Raw genomic sequence first — 19,746 nt, 5'->3', positions numbered from 1 at the left:
TGATGATAAGAACAGTAGTTGTTTCACTTTTTTTTTTTTTTTTTTGTAGCAGCTTATAATAGTTGAAGTAACTGCAAAGAGAAAAGTTTTATCTGCAACTTGAGTTCCATTGAGAATATAGGCCTTGAATGACATATAAACTTCTTTTATAACAAAAGGTGCCTTTAGGGCCTGAATTGTACTAGTGCATTACAGCTAAACTTTAGCTGTAGAATAAACTTGGATTTGACATTTAAATTCATTCAGGAAGGTTTTAAATTTATTTGTTCAACTGGGAGAAAAAAATTGCTGGTGGCTTACTTAAAGGATTTAATTACATGGAGTACAGGCTCGTGTTTTTCTTTAGGGAGTGTCTGTGTGGGTTTTTTTCAGTGATTCATTTTACTGTGTAGTGAGAGCAGAGAATGTTTGGTGTAGCCTGTAAGGTCTCTGTATATTTTCCTATATTGTATTTCTTAGTGACAGTGTGTAAGAACATTTGTTACTACAGTAACTGCACCACTACTGTGATAATACATCAGCAAAGTTTTTGTGTTCAGTAAAGTAGCCTGTAATTGTGACCTACTGGTGAGCCTTAAAACCAGAGGATTTTGCCCTTTCTTCTCTTCTCAGAAAAAGCATTTCTTGTTGAACTCTAATGTTGGGAAGCACAGCATGGAACCAAACTCCTTAATATCTCAAGCAAACCATTTTCTCCTATTTTCTTCAATTTGGAATGTTTTGGACAGGGGGTATATAAGATGGGCTGAAGATAAAGGCTTCAATTCCTCTTTTAGCTCTTCCCCTGGGTACTGGATAGCCAATAGGTGGTGGTTCTTACTCAGTTTCATTCATGAGGGATGAAGATCAGCTTGCTCTTTTACAGGATAAATAGTTGAGGCAGTGTGATTTCATTTCTGGTAGAATTGAGAATAGACTCATTGTATGAAATCTTCTGACTTCAGCACATTTCTGACACAATATAGTTCACACACTGTAGGTGTCACCTATGGATTTTGCCTACACCATTTACTATTACTGTTACATGGCATCTTCTAGTGGCAATAAATGTGCTGCTGGATGACTCTTCTTGTCTCATTTACTACAGATGATGAAGGGACTCAAGTGATTGCAGGCAGATAGTTGCACATTTGGGTTTTCTTAATTAAAAAAGTGCATGTGTTGGTAGCATCAAAAGAGCATTCAGCAGTAATGTTAGAAGGACATGCAGAAGTGAAGTGTTCACATTTTTATGGAAATGAAAGCATTAAATTGTCTGTAATTCTGCTCATGTGTTTGCTTCTGTATTCCCATTAGCTGTGTCTTGGTTCAGCAGGAGTCAACAGCAAGTGTCTAGGAAAGAAGAGAACTTGAGCATGTATGGTATTTTACCTAAGTAAATATCATATAAATGTATGTATATACACAAGAGTTTCTGGTGATTTTAGATTTATTATCCATGAAACTCTCTGGTCACATGTAAATTTTTAGTACATTATGCCTATTTATATGCTAGCTGTTGATTAACTCCAGCTTGGAATGCAAGTGTTTCATTCTATAACTAATTTTTTTTTTAATATGAGTTTTTTTCATCTTCTCAGATATGTTCTTATGCATTTAGTCTGGTTGGGTTTTTTTTTAGAGTAATAACTAAGGTCTCCAAAAGTTTACAGGAACTAATTTGGGTTTTTTGTAGACATTTTTTTGGTAGATTTGTCTTTTGTTAACAGAGTTCTACAGTCTGTTTCAGAAAAAATATTTGTAATTTTGCAATGGATTAGAAAATGCCTCTATATGAAAATTATGCATCTCTTGACTTCTGAACAACTGAATTCTCAAAATCCTTCATGCAGTGAAGTTGTACTAATCCCACTTCATAGAGAATGAGCAGATAAGGGCCTGGCACTAAAGGAAGTTTCTAAGGTTGTCTGAAGCTTGTGATGGGATTCCCACAAATACCCCTGGCAATACTAGGCCATCCTCAAACTCTGAAGCTGGAGCACAGGAGCATGCTGTGTGCAGTGAGGGGAGGGCAGTGGGGGTGTGCCAGCCGTGGGTGGAAGCTCTTCAGGAGCTCCAAGCATGGATGTTGACAAAGCTGGCTTCATACCAATGCTTCTGTCAAATGTGCCCACGTGGGTGCTGCTAAACTGAGCAGTGTTCAGGCTGTTATTCCATGGTTCTTGAATAGGGTCCCACTTCATTCAGTGTGATGTTCTCTTGAACATCCTTGTTTGGAGGCAAGTTTGGGTAATCTCTGTGAAGGTGAAACTACAACAAATTGTCTCTGTGTTGTGGTTGGATCCTAGATGCTGTGGGGGATTTCTCTGTGGTCTGTAGGTCTCACACAAGTCTGAAACAACCAAATGGGGCGGGACAGGGGCTGTCTCAGACATCTGCCTCAGCTGGCTTGACTGTTGCATTTGAAACTGATGCTTTGATGTGTGTTCTTTCACAAGCTTTGGATGCTGTAATGTTCCCCAATGTTTTAGAAACCCAGCACCATCAGTGGAGCCTGGTCCTTCTCGGGTGCTCTAGCTGGTCAGAGTGACCCTGAGATATGTTAGAAAGTCTCTTTTCCCAGCCTGGTGGTCGAAGAAGGAGTCAGGGCTCTTCATTTCTCAGTCTCAAGGTTGTTTATTATCTATCTAGTATCTTATCTATAAAATTCTTTCTCCTGCCCTGCCGAGGTTTGCTCAGCAAGACAGTCCAGGCACTCTGCCTGCCCCTGGGGCAGTGTTATCTCTTTATACTAAAAACTATGTGTACAATATTTACAGTGACTTTCCAATACCTATCACCTATGTTAGACAGTGAGCTTCTACTCTAAACCAATCTAAAAGTGCCAACATCACAGCAGAAGATGGAGGCCAAGAAGAAGAAGGAGAAAGGCTGGACACGCCCAGATTCCTCCATCTCGTCCCCTGAAGCCCCATTCTAAAAACCCCAAAAAATCTATTTTTCACCCTGTGATAAATTCACTATCATTCTACTTAAACTTTCGTGGCTTGTAATTCTTCATATAAAGGTTGGTAATTGTTTTTTTTTCCAAGGGCTAAATCAAAGGCACAGGGGTCTTGGGCTCTGTGCCAAGGTCTCTGAGCCCCCTCACAGGGGCTCGAGTCTTCCAGGGCAGCCAGAGGAATTCCTGGGTTCCCACAAGTCCTGTGCTCTCTGTGCATCAGCTGAGTTGCCATGCAAAGACACAGTAACAGTCTTACAGTCTCTTTAAAAATTAATACTAAACAACAGAAAGCAAAAAACTTAAAAGCAATTGCCAAAAATTGCATTAGATGTCTAACTAGGTCAATGCATCCCCAAAGACAGATGCAGACAATCACTTGCATTACATCTTGACTGGTTCAGAGGTGAAATGTAATTTGTATAAAAGGCTTTCTTAGTCAAAACAGGAGTCACAAATTAATCCCTGATGCATGTTTGAAATACAGACCTCCAGAACGATGAGTTCTAGGGAATGCTTGTTGCCCTGTCACTTTTAGTTGGTTCATATTTTCTTCATTTCTTTAACCTGTTTTTATTACTTCTTGAGATTTGCCATTGGATTTTTATTTCTTTAATTCTTGTGCTACTTTGTCAGGATAAGTATTGCTTGTTTCTTCTACTGCTTCAGAAACAATGACTAATGAATTGGTATCTGCAAGGCATGATTAGGAAAAATTGAGCTGAGACTTGCTACTCACAACTGCAGGTTTGCAAGTTTGGCTGTACCTTAGGGAAATCAGAACTCTGAGTTTTGCCCACGCTTATTTTTGGTCTGTATCTGTTGTGTCAGCCTACCTTAAGTGAATTTTCTTTTCTTTCATAGCTTGTTTACTAGAGGTCAAATCCAGAAGGGCACAGAGTCTTGTGCATTAGTCATTGAGAGCAATGTCCTAAACTTTGCCCCTGTGTAGGCAGGAGGTAGTGATCAGCTCTGTGTTTAGTCTGGTTGTTTGATGCTTTCTGTGATAACATTGTGCCATCAGGGAAGATTTCTGGTGAAATAGTTCCCATTTAGTGGAGTGCACCATTTGTGCATCAGTGATGTGGTGGTGCATCTCAACAATATCTTACCAGTCTGGGCACTTTGCACATGCTATGACACTGTTGCCATAATGGAAGGAAAAACCTGGACTTGTGGAAGCCACAGCTGAAGTTTCCCCAGTAACTCTGAGAATCTCAGGAGTCACTGAGTACAAACAACCAGACTCTGAAAAAAAACAGAAGGGAAGTACTTTTTCACATGTTAACAGTGTAGTTTTAATGGCACTGTACTTCTTTTCCCCTCACAAGGTTAAGTTATTTACTGAATCTTTCTCTTCAAACCTTTTTTGGGCTATCCACGTCCAGAAAGATTTTTTACTTCTGGGGCAAGCAAGACTATCAGACTCTCTTCTTTTTTAAACCTGAGAGGGATGGGTGAAATGTTCATTCTGAGTACATATTTGTATACATTTACAGGTAAAATTTACTTTTTTTTCAATTCTTGAAATTTAATATGTGCACTGAATGCAACAAAAATGCTTTTAATATGCAGTATATGGATTTTTTTCTTCTTTTATATATAAAATTTGAAGTGCATTTCAAGAAGTAACTGAATTATTTGAAAAGTCTTGCATTTATTCAGTTTACTTTTTCCTTTGTTGCCAAACCACTGGTGTAACAGTGTTGCTCTTTGAGAAAGCAAGAGCAGGCAAAAAAACCCCACAACCATTTGTGCTCCCCTTATTAAATGAAAAGTTATTATCATGATGGAATTTGTTTTGGTTTTCAGCTCTTTAGTATCTGCATGTCTTTGAGACTTGCCTTCCAGCATGTACCAAATGTGAACAGTCAAAATCCACTTTTTCAGTGACAGAAAAATGTCTTTATTACCTTCTCAGATATTTCTTTCCATCCTTGTGAAATAAGGGAAGATGTTAGAGATGCAGATGTTAGATCTGTATCACAGTGCTTGAGACTGGAATAACTTATTTTGTTTTTAATGTAAAGACTTTTCTTCTTTAAAGTTCTACAGTGCATTTGTAGAAAATTTGTAATCTCTACTGTCTTTGCAGTTGGCCCTTGTAGGGTCATGTCACAGGGAGTTAGTGTCATTGATGAACTTTGAGATTATAGAGAAAATACCTGGACTTCTAGAGGAGTTTAGTGTAAATAGAGTGTAGTGTTAAGAAGGGTTAAGAGACGTGGTTTATATGTTGAAATTGGGTAACAAATGCTGAGTCAGGGTTGTTCTCCTACAGCAGTGTGTGTTAGGAGAGCTTCCTTGGCTAAAGAGTCAGGGTGGTTCAGTGTCACCTTGCACAAATGCTAGGGCACACTGGCAGTCTGAAGTGTTGATATCTCTCTTCTAGACACAACTATATGTTTTTGCTATAGTTATGTCATATTGGCTGCTTTTGAGAGCTGCTCTCTACCTGAGGCCTGGGAAGAAGCGTGTCACGTAGGTGACATTTGTGATGATTGTCTTTGTCCACGGAGAATAGAAGAACCTCTCATTTTAAATCAATGTCATTGCCATACCATCTATCAGACATGAATGGTGAAGTGAAATGCTGCTCTTTCAATCACAGAATCGAGTTCCTGTCCTTCACTGAGGAAGGTCACATGTTTAAAATCTGAATTCTTTTACACTGGGGGATGACATTACTTCAATTTCTTCTAGCTGTGCTAACAGGTTAGTTTACAGAGTGAATTATCTGAAAGAATCAGTGTAAAAAATACTCAGAGTAAAAAATACTCAGACTCTTTTCTTCTAATAAATAGCATCATTTATCACATCTTTGGAGGCTTGCACTTCATCCATAAAATAGTGTGTTGTATGTGGTGGATACTGGTGGAAGGTCTGAGCACACACAAGTGAGGCATGTGGCAGAGGGTTGTTGGGTGGTTTTGGGGTAAACACTTGGCAGTGGCATGGGATGGCATCTGTAGAAAGCACAGAGGAAAGAGCAGTTGCCTGACTCAGCTGCAAAGCTTCCGGGTGCCAGAGCCAGATCTCCCCTCCTGTGTCCTTTTCCAGTAAGGGCAGCATGTGTTGATGTCCTTTGTTGGTATGTGTGTGGGATTGTGCCTCTGGATCATTCCTTTCCCACAAGCTGCTTCCTCATACCCTTTTGTAGAGGATCTGGGTTTTTTTTGAAGAGGATTTGTTGTTTTTATGAATTTTAGATGTTTTTTGCCATTAGAAATGTTGCTGGATCCCACATCTTTGTGGTGTCTATTGTGAGTGGTGACTTTGGTCTAGCCTCAGTACTTTTCATGGGAAACTTGTGTGCATTTTTAAAATAATAAGTGATATTGGACCACTTCCTTTCTCACATGTTATTTTAAACATGTAGAATGTAGTGTGTTGTGTTTTTGCAAAATGCTCCATTCAGTCCAGGGGTTTCAGTGTCACCTGCATCACCTTGTCTGGCAGCTGCTGCCTGAATACACAGAGTGACCCCAGCTGCTGTTGGATGCTGCCACATCTGGTCTAGAAGTGAAAGAGCCAGCATGTCACCTTCAAAGGTCTGCAATGCACCTGGGAGCAGCAGCTGTAAATGCCCTGATTTACTCTGAGTCAGTGTGGGAGAATCAGTTGTATTTTTGTGGCACAAGTAAACACTTTCTCGTAATCCCTCTCATGTAACAGCTGCAAATATTTTTCTTCAAAACTATCACTTGAAAGCACAAGTTCCTGCTTTGTTTTGTTCCAGTTTGGTGCTGGCCCTTGTTCAGCTTCTTTGGAAGTTTTTTTGAGATATTTTCTTAATATACTGCAAAGGATGGTTTGCAATATGAAAATACTTAAAAGTGTCATCTTCAGTCAATCTTAAAAGACTTAAAAGAGTGTCATCTTCAGTTAATTGAAGTCATCATTATCTAAAGCCAATAGAGTCCCCTTTCCTGTGGTGTTTCCAAGCACTGACTGGTGAGGAAGCATGGGATGCCCAGGAGCTGAGGCCTCCAGAGCTGCTGTGAAATGGGCAGTGCCCTGCAGGGTGCAGCTGGGAAGGGGCAGTGGAGCTGGGATGCTGCAGGAGACTGTGAGGGTGGGATGCCTGCCTTGAGACTTGCATTTAAATGGGCAGAAGGTGTATGGAGGTCTGACAGAAGAAAATCTGGTGTTGTCACTGAGAAGGAGAAAGTAGAATAATTTGTATTTGATGTGAAGGCTTGTATCTGAAACTGTCACATTTGCAATGTACTAAAATAGCCATCTTCCCTGGAGCTGGGACTATCAAGACACACTGCAGTAACATTGATATGCTAATCTCTTCAGTGTTCACATTGCTGTTGGCTTTGTAACAATGGTGTGTACCTAAATGTGTTTCCATTGGAAAAGATTTTTTCTTTCTATCAAAAACATACTTTTGGTTTCCAAAAGCTTTCACTAGCAACATGGTAAACACTTCTTTAAACTAGTTTTGAAAAGTAAAAGTATTGAACTTTGCCAGACCTCTTCTGAGGAACCTATACTAAAATTATACATTTTTTCCTCCTAATTGGATTTTGGTTGTCCCTGAAAATCAAGGATGAAAGAAGAGGGCATAGAACATAACCAGCTCGTAGAACTTGTCTTTATTTTTCTGTTGTTGCTCCCCCAGCCCCAGTGTTTTCTATCACTATTTACTGGGCTTGTTCAAAAGAATGTACAGTCCTAGTAAGGGGAACAGGGCCTTACAATTCTTCTGCAAAATAAAAAAAATTGTTCTGCAGAAAAGAAGTATTCTTCTCTTTCTTGTCAAAAGCTATCAACAGTAATGATGAAGGACATGATGTGGCTCTCAGGTTTTATCCTGAATATGCAAAACTAGTAATGAGGAGAAAACTAAGAAAATACAGGAAAAAACTCCCAAAACTCAGACCTCCAGGGAGCTGCTGCACGATTGAATACATTGTGCTAATGTTACAAAGTACTGAATTAATTTTGTCCTATATTTCTTCTAAATAATTTTAATTAAAATGTAATACTTCATATGAGCAGCTCATAATTGCTTTTTCCTAGTGTGGTTTGTACAGAATCATTCCAGCTGCTATCAGTAGAAGATGCATTGACTGCCTCTGCATTAGCATTTTGGCTCTGAGCAGCAGTGTATCTCTGCAGTGAGTCTCTTCTCATCTCCCATTGCCATCCCCATAAACTTTTTGATCAAATCAAAAAGTGGTGTCAGTTCCCATGGAGTAATTTTCCCCTGGGGAGGTTAAACCACAGGTCTGCTCCAAGGATTCATTCCATGTGCTCAGATTCTTTTGGAGATGTGAAGGTTTAAATCAGTGAGCGAGTCTCAGAGCAGCTTCTAACAGTCCATGCACAGCAGTGTTCTGCTTAGGGGACTGGCCTAAATCTATTTTGGCATAATACCTAAAAATGGCATGTCGTGGATGTTTCTGGACCTCAGCTTCAAGCAGCTTTGACCTGGTAATCCCTGCTAGTGCACTGCCTTACTTGCTGAGATGCACATGGTCATACTGCTTCCAAACTGTGCAGTGCCCAGAGGAAATAATTCTCTTTACAAATGAGTGATCTTCTCTGCTAAAATATATTGTGTTGTTTAGTGTACAGGCATGTTGTTACCTGTAAGATAATTGAGTGCAGGGGTTATCTGTATCCTCTTCTTACCCCACTTCTCCAAAGATGGGAGGATTTCATAATATTTTCTGTCCCTAAGGGAATTAGTTTCCTTTGTGGTGGAATTCATCTTCAAGTTACCATGCAATGGCCAAAATTTTCTTGTAGCTTGCTTGTAGCTTAGTGTATCAGATGCAGAGATCAAATTGTGTCTTAGTATTACTCTGCAGGTTTTACTATATTTGATTTTAAATATCCACTTTTCCCTTTAGATGACTGTTAAGGTACTTGAACAGTGATTACTGCATGCATTTCTTGGCTGGTAGTTATCTCTGGCAAAACACTTGCAGAAATGCATTTATGACTGCAGACATATTTTGGTTTTTTCCTTCTTCAGTGCTTGTCTGCTGGTGTCTTTAACCTGGCTGTGTAGGTACAAAGTGCATAAAGGTGTATATAGGTGGGGAATGGAAGTGAATTAGAGTGAATTAGCTTCTCAGATTAGCAGCAGAACCTGTATGATCAGCAGGGGTGATTTCTCTCAGTGGCTAAGTGACAGCTCAGAGGCTCAAAGAAAGCCAGCAAATACAAGGTCAGTGAATGGGGGTGTTTGGAAATCCACTCTAAAACATCGGTGGCCTGAATTCCAGTTTTTTTCCAGCTTTGCTCTCCCTATGTTTTTGTTTACAAGTGACAAGAATTTTTCCTTTCAGCCTGCTCAGAAGGTTGATGGCAGCTGGCAGAAGGCACAGTTAGGGAACGATGCTTTTGCTGAGAAACATGAAAATATTTTCTGTATCCATAGAAAGATGTAGATACTTCTTATATCTGACACTGAAAATTAACTTTCATTGTTTCCTGACCCAGTCCAATGTCAACCAGACTGTTGTAACTCACTGGTGATATGAAGCAGTTTTGCCTTTTTACATTCATCAGTCTTTGCAGCCTGACAAAATCTAAGTTAAGTGATTGCCCCCTCCCTTTTTTTTTAGTTAAACAGGACTTGATTTTTTTTTTTCCTGTTTATTTTAGTGCCCATCCTTCAAATACCTATTTTTCATAACAAGTTGTTTTGCCTCTGGAAAGTAGTTCAACATCCTGGAAAAGTATTTTCTATGCATTGTAGAGGATATGCATATCTGGGTAAAATTCTGTTCCTTATCTGTGCCACAGGTAATCTTTATGGCTAATCATGGGTGGGAAATCTACAATTTGCCCTGAAACCAAAGAGGTTATCTAGAATTTCAGCTATACTAGAGCTATTTTTTCCTTCAAATTTAGACAAACCATGTGCTTCTTGGGACACTGAAATGCTATTTGGTAACCACTAGTTGCTGACCACATACTTCCACTTGGATGTTCAAGAGTGTTTGAAGTTTGTCTGCACCATGTTTGGCTTCAGGTAGTGTCATTTCTTTTAGAGAATGGTTAATTTGGAAAGGGTTGAAATGCAGCATAAAAATTTACTTCACTGAAATGACAAGGAAATACCTCAGAATTCCTGTATCTTCTTGAAAAATAGGTTTCAGGTCTCTAAATAATTTAATACAACCTTTCTGATCCTACTTTCTATCTGCTAGATTTCTGAGGCTGCAGAGAAGCCTTGAAAAGGCCTTTGCCCTGCATGTGTCTACCTTGTAGTGCATACTCAACTGGGGAAATAGATTGAGGATTATCTTACACTCTGCTGGACTTCCAGCAGCTTTCTCAAGAATTGCCTTTTAAAATATTTTGAACTTGTAAGGAAACTGCTAATAAAGATGGTATTTACACAATGCCATTCTGTCTTCATCATGCTGAAAATGATAAGAAAGCTTTCTGCTTCATGTAAGACTATTTGCCTCACATGAAGATTGCTCGCAGATTTATTCCATTGTATGTGAGAGACCATGAACTGTCCATTATGACTATTTATTAATGATCTTTCTCTATTTCTACCATGTTCCTCATTTTGAGATGAGGGTGAGAAAGCAAAGGGGACCAGAACTCCCTCAGTGCAGCACTTAACAGTCACAGAATGGTTTGGGTTAGAAGGGGCCTTTAGAGATGGTTGAGTTCCAAACCCCTGCTATAGGCAAGGACACCTTCCACTATAGACCAGGTTGTTCAAACCCACATCCAACACGTCCTTGAACACTTCCAGGGATGGGTTACCCACAGCTTTTCTGGGCAACCTGTTCCACTGCCTCCACCCTAAGAATAAACAATTTATTTCTTATATCCAATAGAATTTACCCTGTTGTAGTTTAAAACCATCACCTCTTGTCCTTCCATGGCAGATCCTGATACAGTGTCTCTCCCCATCTATCTCATAAGCCCCTTTTATATATTGAAAAGATGAAATAAGCTCTCCTTTATTTCTTTGTTGTATTTCATACCAGTCATGGAAGCTGTTGGTTTAGTATTCTATACCTGCTGTTTTCAATATTGATCTGTATCTTCTGCAGAGGTTATAAATTCAGGAAAAAAGCTGTCAGTCAAGTGTGACTGACAGGCTCTTGATTAATGAAGCCTAGTACTGAAATTGCAAAACATCTGCTGTTGGCAGTATATAGATGATTGAGTTTTACAGGATTTGTATGTAATGATGCTTTTCAATCACTGTTGTTTAAGATAACCATGAAAAGTGCCAAATGTACTTTTTCATTAGTACTGGTTGTAATAACTAGTACCATCACAGATCTTAGGAATGCTGTATGTTTCATGTAAAAATCTTGTGGATGACCTCTGAAGGTTTTCTAATCCAATCCCTAATCAAAACAGAATCAATTAGAGCAGGTTGTGCAGGAACCTTATCAGTGAAGTTTTTGACCATGACCTGTTTGCATCTCGCTTTCTCTGTTTTTTCATTTCCATGTTATAATATAAACAGACTTCATATCTGGTCCAAATTTTCTGCAACCTAACTTACCTGTTGCCTTTTGTCTCACCCTTGCACTCCTCTGAGGAGCCTGGGTCTGTTTTCTCCTTTCCCCTCTGCTAGGTATCTGTAGACAGCAAAACCTTTTCCCTTCACCTTCTCTTAAAAGTGGAACAATCCCAACTGATTCAGCATCTGCTTGTATGTCCTGTGCTCCAGCCCACCAACCTTGGTGGTTCTGCTCCAGGCTCAGGCTGCACTGGGATGTTGTTCTGGTTTGAAAGCAAAACCAGTGAGAGACTCCAAGTCAGAAATACATTTTATTAGGAAAAGGGAAAAAACCAAACACATGGAATAATACAAAAGAAAAACCACTGACAGAGTCAGAATACAGCCTGATACTCTGCTAGTTAGGGTGGTGGTAGCAGTCCAGATGAAATGGTCTTGTTGAAGTGGTGCTCCTGTAGAAACCATCTGGTAGCACTTGTTGTCTGGAAACCAGTGGGTAAGGGCAGCCATTCCTCTGGGAATCCAATGGAAAGACTGCTTCTTGTGTCCCAAATCCCAGATTATATCCAGGTGGGGATGCTTAGCTCCTCCTCCCTGGGCGGAGCATCTCACAGTGGGCTGTTACCATTCTGAGTCCTGCAGTGGGTCCATTAAACAGAAATGGCTCCCAGAGGGGGTTATCTCTGACTCATAGGGAAAAGGCATTCATGGGCCCATTAACAGGAGATAAGGAAAAAACAATGCCCCTCCTGGTTTCAGCAGCTCTTGAGGATGGGCATAGAATACATCTTTATATTGTAACCTGGGACAGATGTGCTGCTCCTGCTGCAGGGCTTGCATCTGCAGGGCAGAGAGAAAAAAATATTTCCTTGACATGCTGACAGTGCTCCTGCTCCTCCTGCCAGGATGTGATTGGCCCTCTGTGATGAAAAACATGGTGTTCTTGAGTGGTAATGGTTGCCTTAGAGCCCTTGGTGTTTCTGATAGGTGGTGGTTAATACTGAAGTGTAATAAATTAAGTAGTGCCTTGAGGTAAGGTGTGATCTTAGGCTGCAGTTTGGTGAAATATTTAGGTGTGTATCTGTCATTCTGTCTTCAGTGAAACTCAGCTTTGTGCTCAAGTTCAAATGCTTTCCTTAAAATAAATAACTTGAAACAGCTTTGTAAGACATACTGTTTTCAGCTACACGCTGTTTTGCTGTGCTTTCTGTCAACTAGATATTCACTGATGGGGGTGTCCTGTTCTTAGGAAGCCAAAGTTATAGTTATAGCACTTTAGCTTTAACCTACAGTGATCTTTTGATTTTTCTTCTCACTAGGTTTTGGAATTTAGCTGAGCTGTGCTAGAATTATATTGATTTCAAAGCAGGTTTTTATAAATCTGTTTATATGTGGATCTCATCACTATTTTAACTTTTTTCCTTTTATTTTTAATGAAGCTCTTATGCTAACAGCATCTGATTATTAAAAAGTGAGAGGAATTTTTTAGGCCCCTAGATAAATTGGGTTTTTAAACGTTTTTAAGGAGATGGTCTATGCTAAATGTGCTATTAGTAAAGCAAAATACTGGAGTGGATAACTGCTTATATTCATAAATTCCTATGGAGACTTTCATTGACCTCCAGGCTCCTTTTTCAGTTCTATTAAACTTTGTTTTTTCCCCATTCCCTCCTGAGAATGGATTCTTGAGTCTCATTCTTTTGAAGGGCAAGAAGTATAAATATGCTTTCACTGTTAAACCACTGGCTTCAGGCAGAAATAAAGATATTTCATTTAGAAACAAGGGATAGAGGGGGCAAAATAATATCACTAAGCCAGGATTTTTGGCAGAAACAAATTGCAAAAAATGTAAGGTTTGAAGTGTGTTGTCCAGAAAATAAAATACAATATCTATATAGGTGTTAATACAGTAACAGCTGGGAAGATCGGCTTGAGAATAGACTGCTAGCTAGGAGAGATCTCTTGAGTCATCAGCTTTTTTAGTGCTCTTTTAATTGAAAAAGAACAGCAACACACACCCCTGACTGCAGTTCTTTGTTAAATCTCTTTCCTCAACTAAAATGAAAGTAAAAAAGCCTTCTAATTCTAGATTGCTAAATGCTCTGCCCTGCACTTCACTGCTTGATGGGAGAGGGGTGTGAAGCTCTGCAGGCTGTTACAGCACTTGGCTTATTTTGGTTGCTGCCTGCGTAATGCTCCTACATCATCTTGTCTTTCCTCCTCTGCTTTCTGCAGCTCTAAGTGAGGGTCACAAAACTGTTCCCTACGTAAGGCAGGAGTTGTGGAGCAGACCCTAAAAAAGAAATGCTGATTTGCAGGCTGTAGGTATGCACAAGTCTGCCTTAGAATCTGTTGCCTTATTTCTAAGGTATTTTCCACAGCCAGAAATAAATCACAATGTGATCCTTGCTTTTCTCTGCTCCCAGCCCAGTTTTCATGTCAATGAAACAGGAAAACCTCCCCCTTGCTCATTCTCCCACTCCACAGGTCTGACAGTATCACAGGGGGGTCCCCTTTCCCCAGTACCGATTCTTGTTGGTCATTGTGCCCACTTCTCTCAGCTCTCTGGCATCACGTAAATGACCACTCTTTGTTGTCTGTTTTGTTGTGGTTTCTCTACTTTTAAAGGACTTCATTACAGCAGATTCTGTTTTCTGTAGAGTCATACAGAGCCAAAATGCAGTCCTTTTTTTTGCTTCCCTGCTTTCCACTGCTTCTTGTTCTATTCAGAGGTGTTATTAATTGCTGCTGCCTTTGTGCAAGTACTCAGTCATATAGATTTTCCATCACCAAAGCTTTATATCAAAGAATGTGGTATCAAAGAAAAGATTTTTCCTTTTAGAGATAAAAGAAAATGTCTTTATTTTCAGAACTCCCAAAGACCAACTCAACTTGCTGTCAAAACAAAAAAAAAAAAAAATCTATATTAGGGTTTCTTTTCACAATGTGTGGATTAAAAAGATCATTTGGAGAGACCATTTATTTGAAATACAGGTTTCCTGAGCAAACAAAAAAAGCCCTTCAGTTCGTCTAGGCATGGAAAACTGTGGAGGGATAGAATGTAAGAGAATAGTGCAGAAGGCAGTCTCCCACCTGAGGAGTTGCAGCTGTACCGATCACCAAAGATTAGGAACAGCCCTGCCCTTAATAGGCCACAGCTGTGCCCAATAAGAAGATGAGTGCTACAAAAGAGTGGCTTAGCTGGGTGAGGAGAGAGTTGGAGTTTGTTGGCTGTGCTGTGAAGAAGGAGTCAGTGCTGTGAGAAGGTGCCCATGAGAAATCACTGAGAAGGTATGGGAGCTTTGCAGTAAGATGACAACAGAAAACCTCCTTGCACAGCCTGTATCTCTAGAATCTAGGTGGTTATGTCTCATTAGCTTTTGTTTGTTTTTTGACCAGGCTGTCTGTTTAGAATAGAATTACAGAATGGTTTGAATTGGAAAGGACTTTAAATATCATTTAGTCCTAACCCCTCTGGCATGAGCAGGGAATCTTCCATAAGACCAGTTTGCTCAAAGCCCCATCCAACCTGGCCTTGCCCATTTCCAGGAATGGGCATCCATAGCTTCTCTGGGCAACCCCATTCCAGTGTCTCACCACCCTCAAAGTAAAATGTTTCTTCTTAATATCTCATCTAAATCTCTCCTCTTTTAGTTTAAAACCTTTCCTCTTAGTCCTATCACTATCTGCTCATGCAAAGAATCTCTCTTCTTCTTTTTTAAAAGCTTTTAGGTACTAAAAGGTTGCAACAACATCTCCCCAGAGCTGTTCTTCTTGAGGCTCAACAATCCCATCTCTCCTAGCATGTCTTTGTAGGAGAGATGCTCCAGCTCTCTGATCATCTTTGTGCCCTCCTCCTCCTGCTTTAGACCGGCTGTGCTTCAGTGTTTTTCTTGTGGACACAGCACTGCAGGTGGGATGTCATGAGGGTGGAGTAGCAGGGCAGAATCCCCTCCCTCACCCTGCTGCCCTTGCTGCTCTGGATGCAGCCCAGGACACCTCTGGCTCTCTGGTCTGTGTGCACATATTGCCAGGTCACTTCTCTCAGCTTTTCATCCAGGAGAATCCCTGAGTCCTTCTTGGCAGGGCTGTTCCCTGTGAGTACTTCTTCCAGTCTGTATGTACACCATTGGATGGTTTAGTTGTGGAAAGCTGGAAAATGCTGAGACTCAGCTGTTGGGCAAGCTGACAGTCTTTATCCTTCTTGGCTGATGGGGATCTGTGCTGTTAAAAAAAGTCTCAGGCTTTCTCAGAGGGTTAACAAGCTATATGAGGTAGGGATTTTCTTGTAGTGCTGGGAGTAGTTCTTCCAATGTCAATGGAAACATTATAAGATAGTGAGGAAGAGCATGGTACTTAAGTAAAATTGGTTTGTATCTTCACAGGATAATTAGTGCAGTTTTGATGTTAGAGCTAATTCTGTCTTCTTTTGATTTGTTACATTTTACAGAAAGGAAAAATTAATGAAGTTGATACTTCTAGCAAATAATCATGTAATAGGCAAGGAGAGGAGAAGGGTGCTTGTTTTACTGTATTATTCATACACAGGAGATAATACCTAGCTGTAAGTGCTTTAGAGTAGGAGTCATAGGTGAAGGGAGATTCTGCAGGAGGGTTCTGCAGATGATGCAGAGAAGGCTGGACTGGAAGCTGTTATTTCATAAGAAAGAGAAATCCAGAAATAATTCCAATATTTGTCCTCTGTTATTGAGATCACAGGCCCAAACTTTCTTTTTTTGGTCCCTGCTGTAGACCAGTTCCTTGAAGGTTTATCTGAGTGAAAGAGAGGGCATTTGAACAAGAAAGATCCAGAAAACTAAGCTGAATCTTTAGCTTAATTGATGCTAAACTGATGAGTGGCTGTGTTGTTGCCTGGCTAAACCTGCCTTTTTTGGAAATGCAAAGAGTACAAAATGCTGGCAGGAGCCTTATAAGGTTTTAAGCTGTTGCTACAAGCTGTTACCTAGATGAGCTGGCAGAAGAATGTTTGAACCTGCAAATGACTTTGGCAGGGCCCTGTCTCTAACCATAGATTCCTGGCTGTGAAATCTGTCCAGTTATTCTACTAATAATATGAGGGATGGGGAATCACAGGGTTTTCTGGCACCAGATGTCTGCCTGCCTTTGCTGTGGGATTTTTAGGCTTTATGTCTATACTATAATTTCTTTTTTCCTGGAAGTGAATGCAGTTCTTTTTCAGAAGCAGATATTAAGACTTCATTAATACTAATTTTTCTACTTTTTAGCTTTCATTACATAAGCTCATTTTAGAACTAGGGTTTTTGTTGTGTTGCCTTTGAAAATCATCTCATCTTTTAGTTGGCTGTGGATCATACCCAAGCTCCTATGATTGCCATACAATCCATTTTGCTCATTTTTGATGAAAATCAAAATGCCTTACTAGGTGATTCAAAATTTCCATAACCTAACTTGTGGGTTATGGCTAATAACAAAGATAACTGCTAAAATATAGGAAGCTGCCATTAAAAGTTTCAGATAACCAGTCATAAAATATAATGTTTGGAGTATCACTCACTTTCAGAAGTAATGTTTTGACAAGAACAGCTTCTCCTTCCCTGTTTGGCTCTATGTAAGCTAATAAGGTTTTTTTTGGGATGTGAAGCTAAAGTTCCCAATTCTATTTTTGCTTTTTGCTTATAAGGATGAATTCTATTTTGGTAGACAGATGATGCTATGAAATATCTACTTGGATCCCAGTAATCCACTTTGTGTATCACCACTTGAAGTAATGTCACCTTCAGCAGTATCCTTGTTTTTCCATTGCTCTTTCTCTCATGTTGTTGTTTTTCACAGAGGAAGCTCTAGCTGCCCTTTACTGTAGCATGTTTTGAACCTTGTAAATATTATGTGTGAAAGAATTTTACTGCAGTTAAAGTAATTATCAGAAACAACAGCACAAAAAGTCCAGCCAAATCTATTCTCATTAAATTCATCAAGGCATTAGGAGGTCTCATCATTCTGACTTCATTTTTATTCACAGATTAGAAGGAGGAAAACAAGCATTTTGGTGTTTTCTCAAGTTCAAATGAAGTGATTCTGATCAGGAATATGTCTAAATATCTTAGATGAAAACAACAACAATTAAGGCAGAAATATCACTAACAAAAATACTGACTTTTTGGGGACAAATACCTATTTTGTCCTTTCTAAAAATTGCCAAATATTTTTTTTTCTCTATTGTATGTTTAAATCATCTGTTTCCTTCTAGTTCTATGGGCAGTTAAGTTGTTCCACTTTTTAAAGGTGTAATGGTTTTATTGTTTAGTGCTATTTTACTCTGTTGTCATAACTGACAGCATATTTAAGGGTTATCAGAAATTACTGAAGTGCCATTTAAGTTTTCAGAAGACTTATTTTGAGAAGAAAATCTATTTAATTCTAAACTTTTTTTTTGTTTTCATTTTTTTAAACACATTTTCTGTTCTTAAAATCTGTATTATGCCTGGAGTTCTTTATTTTTAAGAACATGGTGGCATACAAACTCAACAATATGGATGGAAGGAGTGCTGATAAGAAAATGCAAATATAGTATAGCTAGTTTCAGAGCTAGATGATTTTAATAAAAAGTTCCCACTCATTTGCTGTTATGAGATCAGTTACCTCACAGTCAAAGTCCTTTGGGCTTTTTAGTTGAGTTTGTAAAGCTCCTTTAATACAGAGATTAGCAGTTTCTTATTTCTTTCATTCCATTTATTGGTTTGTAAACCTGAAGGCTGTGAATTTTATGAAAGAAAATCCTTTAATTTTGTGTATGCCTGTTGGTATGTGGTGGTTGCCATGGTACATGTTTGGAGCAAAACTTTTTAAACAGTGAGTGGAGTATGATAATTTTTAGCATCATTTTTCTGATAAAATTATTCAGAAGTCTGAAAAATTTAAAGTACCTACTGAATTTAGATTGGCTGGATGTTCTAAAGGTCTTAAATGTAAAGTTCTGATATAAAGATCTGAATTTCGCAATATGGTCTCGGCATTTCTGCAGGGCTGCACTTCAGATGCACAAACGGATTTGTGTGATGGAGCTTTGTTGAGAGTTCAAGACTCCCTCTGAGTTGCAAACCATTGTCTGAGAGCAGCTGCTTTAATTTCTCACTATTCATTTTAGTGCCTCCTTCCCAATTCTTTTGGACAATGCTGCATTGTGAATAAAGTTTTATAAACATCTATCAAATAGCTGAGTGATTCAGGAATTATTAAAAACCTTGCATCAGTTCCTTAGGACACTTCTGCCTCCTTTCCTAACAGTCCCTGCTGCAGAGTTCCAGCTTATTCAACGAGCAGGATCATGATGTTGCCTTGAAGATGTACGTTGTCCAAAATGTCCCTTCAAAAAAAAAGATAGATTTTGAACTCAGGGATCTTATACAGAGTTTATAAAGAATGAAAGATCTCTCCTAGGCATTCAGCAGCCTCGGTTTCCAAGAGATGCTGCAGAATCAGTTGCCAGATAAGATTTTTAACTTCCAAGACTCTATGCTCACATGTGGCACAGGATCTGAGAGCCCCTAGGGCTGTTGTTTGTGAGTTAAACTTCATGGGTACATGTTTTACTAAATCTTTTTTCTTTCTGAATTTTGAGCTGTGGACTACTCCTTGCTAGCAGCTGGCTTTGGTGCTTTTCCACTGAGGAAATGCCACTTTGAGTATGGAATCCTTGTCAGCCCAGTGATGTCATGTGTCTAGCCTGGGAATACCTTATGAGATCAGTGGATTGACTGTATCTGTCACTTGGTTTTACTTGGAGAATTTTTGAGGTGATGATGTGGCTAAATGGCAGGACATGTGGGACTGTGTGCTGACTGAATGTTAGTGTTACTTGGAAACCAGCTAGAAAATTTGTCAGGCTGTATTCTGCTGTTAAAGGACCAAAGTTAAATGATGATACAATTGAGATATGAATTAGAAATACCATAATTTTAAATGAAAATAAGTTTTTCTTAGGCAGGTCTGATTATCTTTCAATGAAGAAAATGTTATCTAAACCCTCTTCTTGAGTCAAACTCTTGAAGCTCTTTGTAGCTTGCCAGCTTTCTGAAGCTGAAATTCTGCATGTAAATTGTTCTTCACTAACAGACTCATATAGAGTTTTTTACTAAATCAATACTTCTGATATTTTCTGTATGCTCAGAAAACAGCGAAAATATAAATATGTAGATCCCCTTCCCCTCTCTCTTTTTTATTTTTTTTTCTTTGATGGTAACTATTTTGACTTATTCATATTGTGATTAGATATTCTAAGTATGCTAGTTGTGACAAGAGGTATAAAACACAGAATTTTTCACCAGACTTTTCTTGTGAAAAAGCACTGAAAGCAGTACTC

The 19,746-nt window shown here is 39.2% G+C and overlaps 1 protein-coding gene across 1 annotated transcript in view; it reads left to right on the top strand.

Moving 5' to 3' along the window:
• The window catches only part of SLC2A13 (solute carrier family 2 member 13), a 145,283-nt gene that overhangs the window by 46,395 nt on the left and 79,142 nt on the right, over positions 1 to 19,746 (top strand). The window lies entirely within an intron of this gene.

The sequence above is a fragment of the Ammospiza caudacuta genome, chromosome 5 (assembly GCF_027887145.1).
Source record: "Ammospiza caudacuta isolate bAmmCau1 chromosome 5, bAmmCau1.pri, whole genome shotgun sequence".
NCBI classification, from domain to species: Eukaryota; Metazoa; Chordata; class Aves; order Passeriformes; family Passerellidae; genus Ammospiza; species Ammospiza caudacuta.
This window is presented reverse-complemented; position numbering and strand designations above follow the sequence as displayed.